Genomic DNA, 7473 nt, shown 5'->3' with positions numbered 1-7473 from the left:
TTCAAATCTGGATTAGCTTTTCCAGGCTGAACAGCTCTGCCTTAGACTCTGTCAGTGACGGCTGTAAGAAGTCATCTTTCAAACTGTATTTTTGAGCTTACTCCCCAAGGGGTAATAAATAATTTAGCACAGTTAAGGGCATGGCTCTTGCTTTTAGCAGTTCTTGAATCATCTGCTGCTTAGCATAGACAGTGTGTAATGGTCAGTTGTATCCCTGTAGGTATTACTATTTCAGCCAAACTTCTGAACTCCTTTCCCAATTATTTCAAATACTGTTGTCAGGTATATTTTCATACATATTCTGCCTTCACTAGATGCTGCTAACTGAAGTGTTTGCTACAGTTGTTAGCTGTCACTGCTGCTAAATTTTGCCATTACTGTTGCTCTTAAAAGTTGGCTTTGCATTTTATCTGATTTTTTCCACCCATTTTTCCACCTGATGTTGGCTGTGGGGAGGGGGACACTTCTTTTTTTTTTTTTCCTTTTCTTTTTGTCCCTATCAAAACTCCATGTCCCAGCCTAACTGAATTGCAAGGAATACGAGAAGGGTAGAAGGAGATTCCTAAAATTCTTTTCAGAAGAGCAGTTCAAGAAGTAAGATTACTAAGTCAGGGTTGAGGAAGCAGAAGATTAATGGGTAGCTTCACCTTTGACACAGAAAAGTGTGACAATTTTAGCTTGCTATTTTAGTTTACTGTTCATAAATTGATCTCTGCTATGTCATGAAAAACAGGTAGTATTGCTGCCTAAGAAAGAAGGGTTGGTTGGAGCCGGCAGACTGAAAAACTTTCCAGAGCTCTTGCCTGTAGTAGGAATGATGACAGCAAGGAGAAGGGGGCTGTGATGCAAAAGTTCACGAGTGTAATCCTTTTCTGCATACTTGGAAGTGTTCTGTCACATTGATCCTAGCGAGGAGTTGTAGGGCTGTATTAATGCTTGGCTCATCTGTGTCAAATACCGTGAGGACCAAGAAAGATGTGTTTGCTTGTTTGGTCTTTAACCCAAAGTACAAGTCCAAAGCTTGAACAGAACATTTTTTTTTAATTATTTTTTCCTGAAGTGGGAGCCTGCATCTTCTGTTTACCTGTACTGGTTAAGCAAATGCTGACCGTAAGCCTGAAAACTATTTTGCACATGGTTATTTATATAAACAATTTATGCTGTGTTTGTGTGTCACTGTAAGAGAATATCAGTCCTCCTGCTTTAACGTTGGCTCTGTGAAAATCCTGTTGTTTCCTCACCTGAAGTCAATTATCCAGTAAAAACTGTATATTTTGCAAGAAGTTATCAGGCAACAACATAAGGATCACTTTGAAGTTGTAATGACCAATATTACTTCCCACTTTTTCCACAAGCTATGGCTGACTCCAGAACACTGTATAGCTGAGGTTCCTCTAAGCAGACAGACCAGTCTCATCTGCCAACCAAGCTCGTCAATAAATGGTTTCTGGAAACTTTGGTGTGGATTTCACACCGCATGCTCACTGTTAGGAGCTGCCAAGCATTGCCGCCATCGTACAGCAGCCTTTCTTACTGCGTAGTGTCAACACGCTACAGTGACAAAGGGAAGTCTTTTTATGCTTTTAGGAGCTGGGAGAAATCAATACTATGTGCTGTATTTATTGCACAAACGTTCACAATACAATATAAAGAATCCAATAAAAGCTGATTGCAGAATGACTCTGAGTTTATTTTTAATGGCAGCTCAAGCTGAAGCTATATTAGACTGTAGACTGGAAGAAGTTTCTGTCGGCTGCAGATGATCTCCCACTTCGTGTACGGACTGCAGCACTGCAGCTCTCTTCTTCTGTCCCCAGGGAGCTGCAGGTATGGCAGGACTCTCAGTGAGCCAGGCCATGGGCTGCTTCTCAGGGCTGGCTCTATTACAATCCTGGTTTTTCTGTATCATACAAGAAAGACGAAGAGGTAGATCTGAAATGCCACCGCTGAAGTTTCTACAGGAGCAGCTGCCTGTGCGGTCAGTTGGACTGATATCTGCGAATGAATACAAAGGGTATGGGCTCGCCTGCATCTGTGAGAAGGCAACATGAAGAGAATTGAAGTGAGGTTAGAAAGTTAATAGGTGCATGAACACGAGTGACACGCAGGAGTTGCTCTGTGACAGGAAATGGTGGGGCTGACGAGGCTGTTTCAGAGCTGTGTCTGCATGCTGCTGCTCAGCTCCACTCCCTCTTGGCAACTGCTCAAGTTAAAGCAGGGTGAAGGCACACTATAGCTGTCAGGCAAGCAAGTACACCTCTTAGGCCTTGGTTTGCAGTCCCCATTGCTTTGTGGGGCCAGTCCCTGCTCAGTCCCTTACAAATAGCTTCAGGGCCCAGCCAGCCTGTCTTGCTGGCACCTTATTCCATCACCTGCAGGGGCAGGGATGGAGAGGGGCAGGGAGGACCTCCTCGGCCTGCCTCAGGTGCTGGGGCAGTGCAGGATGAAGTCCACGCTAGCTCATGGGTTTTCCTAAGGGGGCACTGTTAATCTGCCTCCTCCCATGCAGAGGGTGCTTTATGTCTGGCTATATCTTCCTGCTCCTGATCCAGCAGCATGGGGTGACTGACCCAGCAGGTGACTGATGCAGGAAACTTTCCTTACACATCCCTTTCGTATGATTAGTCGAAATGCTGTCCTTGTCCGCACCGATTGCGGATCGTTGCCTTACCTTCACCTTTCAGCAGTCTACAGAGGAGCACAGCGGGTTGTGATATCGCAGTCTGATATGCACAGGGCCAACGTTGCTCCCAGGCTCACCTTTGCGAGACACGGCGCGCCGTTCCAGCAGAAAGGCCAAAGGCTAACGGGGCACGGAGAGCAGCCAGCAGCTCGCGGGATCAAGTTCCACCTCGGGAGTAGGCTAAAGGCATTCCTGCCCCGCTCCGGGCTGCGGCTCCAGCCACAGCCCCCAGCAGGGAGCTGAGCCAGGTGAAAAATTCGAGGTGGTCAGGTGTTTGAGGCAGTGTGGTTTTGGAGAGAAACAGCCAGGGCTAGGCAAAAGGGAACTGTGCACACCCGGGTTTTGAACTCATCTCCTGATGGCTGGGGCGCTGCTGAATGGCACTGCCAGCAGCGAACCGTCCCCAGCTGCTGAGATGCCCCTCCTCACGGATTACAGATGCAGGGAAAATTACTGGGTACAATCTGCTGTTCTGGCTCTGGAGATAACCAGAGGACTTCAGTCCAGAAAGCTACCTTATGAAAGCAATAAATTACCTTTGGGAAAAAAAAAAAATACGCGTTGCTGATGGGGGTGCCACTACCTTTTGCCAGTGCAAGGTAAAACCAGATCCACCTGAGCTTTGATCATGAAATATTCCTGAGAGCACTCTGTATTTATAATGATTTACCAGAAGCGTGCCGTTGGAGAGGGAGGTGGCTGTAAAAGGGCCGTGGGAGGATTTCCAGGCTTTTTTTTTCCTGGCCTTCCCCAGAGAAACAAAGTGATAACGAAACGGAGCCAGGCTGGTTAGCGCTGGGGCAGCGTTTCTGCTGGGAGCAGGAGGTGGGCTTCTCCTGGGGTGAATCGGGGAGCTGCCCTGGCCCTGTGGGGTCGGTTATTAGCTCAGCCGGCTGATCCTGCAGGGCTGGTGAAGCTGTAGGTGCGAGAAGGCTTCAGGCTCTCAGTGTCCCCTGGTGCTGCTGTCCCCAGCTGTTTGCCCCAGGTTGTCCCCTCCGAGGCCAGGGAGGGGATGGAGGACATGGAAGGGAAGATGGTGAAGGGAAGATGGTGCCAAGGCCTTGTTCCAAGGCCATGTAGAAGGAGCAGGACAGGGTCAGGATGGCCATGAAGAAAATTTGGGAGGGGAGGATCTTGGCACAAAGGAGCAAACCGCTGCCAGTGTGCAAGGAGCCTGGCCTGCAGGAGGGTGCTGCCGCCTTGCAGCCACCCGGCCCGGTGACCTGGGGATGCTGTGCCTGGATGCAGAGCCCAGAGAGCCCAGTTCCTCCTGACAGGGAGGTCGTGGGCAGGCTTTCTCTGCTTCATCTGCTTCCAAGGGAAGGGCAAGAGGACATAGAGGCACAGGTCCCCAGTGCCGCCCGCAGCTGTGCCATGCAGGCCGTGCCCTGTCCCCAGGGAGCATGGGCAGCACAGGGCAAGGGGCCTTGCTTCAAGGCATGAAATTGTGCTAGCTGTGTTAGCAGCAAGGTTAGCACGAAGGAGGCTCCGGTCGTGACCTGGGAACAGCTTTTAGCCTGAAGCACCCTCTGGTCAAGTTTTCATAACAGGATCCAAAACAACACAGAGAATTCAAGTTCACAGAGGCCTTTATTTTACAGCCCCTGGATAAGTGACTCCAGAGCCAGGGCTCTCGGTGCAAGGTGGCCGAGTCACATTTCAGGGATAACCTGGGATTCGGCTGTCTTTGTGCCAGGCCTGAGTACCTCCCCAGAGCCTGTGGGCTGGCTGCCGGGCTCGGGGCCAGCTCAGACTGTGGCTCCTGCAAAGCAGGGTCGGGAGGAGATGTGGGAGGAGAGCCACGTGTCATGGCCAAGGCTGGCCACCATGCTGCTCAGGGCCTAACACCGTGGTACTCAACTCACTCGGTGGTGGAGCTGGAGGGGAAGAGGTAAGGGAGGGTAAGAGGTGAGAGAGAGGAGTCTGCAGGACCTGAGCAGTGGTATGGCCGTGAGGAGAGCAGCCGACTCACCTGCTGTGACCTGTGCACCCATGTTATCCTGAAGAAAAATCCATGTATTTAGGAGCAAAGCTAAGTGCTGTGTATGCTGGAGGGTGCACTGCTCTTTCAGTAACTAGCAATACTTCATGGCTTCTTTCAGCAAACAGATGCGTGTTCTTCTTTCACACCTGGCAAGTCTCAGGTTTTGGAAAGCAGCCTCCGCTTTTAGTGGCAACCAGCTGGATCCGTACCCCCAAACAAACAGGGCAAATGGCCCTGTGTGTGTGCGTACTGTGTCTCGGTAGTCCATGCATGGTGTAACATGGGACAGGCACTTCATATCCATGGGGAAAATGAAGCGAAGGCAATATGCCTATTCGTAGCAAGACCGATGCCTTTTGGACACATCAGTATTTGAGAATGCTCTGATCAGGCCCTGTGGGCAAGCACAGTGGTATGGCCTGCGAAAGGTGGGACACCCGCTGCGTTTAGAGTTGCTTGTGCCGGTGATTTCCCCCAGTCTCCTCCTAAGACATGCTAACTGCACGGCTCCTTCCCCCACCTGTTTCTGGAGCATAGCTCTCCCTATGGCCACCAGCAGGAGAAGGACCAGCAAAGGGCACGCATTAGATGCATTAAAAACCGGTGGGCATTGTAGAAGCACATACTGAACTCACGCAGTAGGTGGGTGGGAATGGCTTCTTCAGCACAGTAACACACGTGTGACTTTTCTAAGCCCTTTCTGGCCGCAACTGGCTCGTGCTAGTGCACCTCACAGCCAGTGTCCCACTCCACGATGAAGATACCTTATAAGTTATAGGGAGGATTATTTTTTTTTCCCCACAAAATCTGTATTCTGGACAGATGGCACATGCCATGTTTCAGTTGGAATTGCTTTGTGCTAAAATATGATTTTTTACACCAAACGTATTAACAAGTAAGCAATACATTTAACACTAAATAACATCTTCCTTTTTTTTTTCAGTTTACCTACATAAGTCAATACCAGTTATCGTGAGCAGTATTCCACCTCACAGTCCCATTCAGCTTGACCAGCGGTGGTTTTGACCCCATGTTCTCACAGCAGGATGGCTTACTCTGACTACCAAAGGAAAGCCAAGAGTGGAGGAAAGGCTCCTCTGCCAGAATTAACTGCTGGGCCTTCTCAAAACATTGCTAACCCTTCTTCTCCTGACATTATATCAAACTCCACCATGGAGCTTTAGCTGCTGTGAAAAAGCCATTTTGATTATTATATTACTTGGGAGGGAAAAACATATGGGGAAAAGCATGGATTTCTTCCTGCTTAGTATAGCAGAATGAGGAAAGCTTTTAAAATAGATCATCTCCTCTAGGAGAAAATCCACAGGGGGGAAGGCTCTGGGACCACAAAAGCTCTCTGCTCCCAAACACCCAAAAATAAAACCTGAGTGCGATGTCCCTTCCACCCCTGCTGAGGTGAGTGCCATGAAACTACCTCTGCAAAGAGCCTTGAGGACGGTCCTTTGAAAACAGAGACCCCCCTCCTCTGTACCCAGACAGTGGGATCCTGCAGGGCAAAAGCTGCAGTGTGACCATTCAGATGAAACACAGGGCAGAGCAAGTTGGTGTAGCACAAACAGCTTCAGGTTTGTGATGCACTCCTGCGTTTTTTCAAGTTGATAATGCTTAAACACAAACACCACAGAACGGCGAGGTAAGATTAAATACCCATGAGCCACCTTTTTGTTGTGTGTGCACTCTGTCAAGTTCCTGGCCTGTCTGTGTAGTGTGGAAGCACGACAGGGACATCAGTGCAGACCCCAGCCAGCCTTCTGTAGACAAGTTCCTCCTCTGTTCTTAACTCAGGTGCAGACAAAGCATTAAAAACATGTCAAAACACCTGCCATCCTCAATTTCCCTGGGGCAAAACGGGCTGGGTGCATGCCTGCTCTACCAGCCATGTGCCTGGAGTTTGCTGAAGAGCCAATGCCCTACCCAGACATGGAGGCTGGAGATAGGTGACTTTCTGAAAACCGGAGTCGGTCCAAACGATAGTTCTGGGGATGGTGGTGGTGAAGTTGAGAGTTCTCATCAGATTTAACTAATAGCTTTTAACACAAAAAATAATAAAATAAAAAAATATGGAGGGGATGGTGTGTGCGTGTGATTTTTCAAAACCCCCAAACTTGCCATTTAGACCTTTTCCGAAGAAAATGTTTAATTGAAAAAGAAATCTCCGAGCAAAATATTTTATTTCAAAATTAGCTTCTCTTCCTCCAAACACCCATCCAAATCTCTGCTTCAATTTAGTCTGGAAAGATCTCCATTTATTTCAGTTTGGTCACTAAAGAGAAGAACTTTATTTTTTAATGTGGCTTCACTTCAAGCATATACTGCTTCAGGAGGTAGCCAGGGAGAGGTGGCTGGGTTATTCTGTAACTGCAGTGCCCAGAAAACACAGCTCTTACCAGGGTTAGGGTTATTTGCAGCTTCTTTATGAGATATCTGCATGATCTGCGTCACATCAGATAGCCCACAAGATTTTTCTACAATGGATTACCTCTGGCAATGTTTTCCAGAGATTTCATTTATTGCAAAAAGACCAAAGGTAATGTCATTCTTGTGCTAATGCCTACAATAGTCATCTCTTTGAAAGGTTTGATTCCAGAATAAACGTTCCAATAAATATTGTTCTTGCTCGCCTGTCTGAATAGCAGCGAGGCTTCCTTCACAACTGTGTTGAGGGGGAGCAGGGCCCAGCGGTGGGCAGGAGAGAGGAGAGGAGGGACCTGAATTCCTGTGGGCTCTCCCTTTTCCAGGAACTCTGCACCCAAATAATGTCATGATTGCTCCAGACAGTGTTTGA

General features: G+C 48.4%; 1 long non-coding RNA gene across 1 annotated transcript; it reads right to left on the bottom strand.

The window, feature by feature from the left end:
* Positions 1-1196: 1196 nt before the first annotated feature.
* LOC308188611 lies at positions 1197-4181 on the bottom strand. The gene is made up of 2 exons (XR_013945642.1): positions 2761-4181; positions 1197-2032 (listed from the first exon to the last, which is right to left on the bottom strand). It is a non-coding gene; the product is annotated as an uncharacterized lncRNA (long non-coding RNA).
* Positions 4182-7473: the final 3292 nt, after the last annotated feature.

Source organism: Anser brachyrhynchus, assembly GCF_964034855.1.
Source record: "Anser brachyrhynchus genome assembly, chromosome: 1".
NCBI lineage: Eukaryota > Metazoa > Chordata > Aves > Anseriformes > Anatidae > Anser > Anser brachyrhynchus.
Note: the sequence above shows the minus strand (reverse complement) of the source record. Positions and strands in the feature narration are given on the sequence as shown.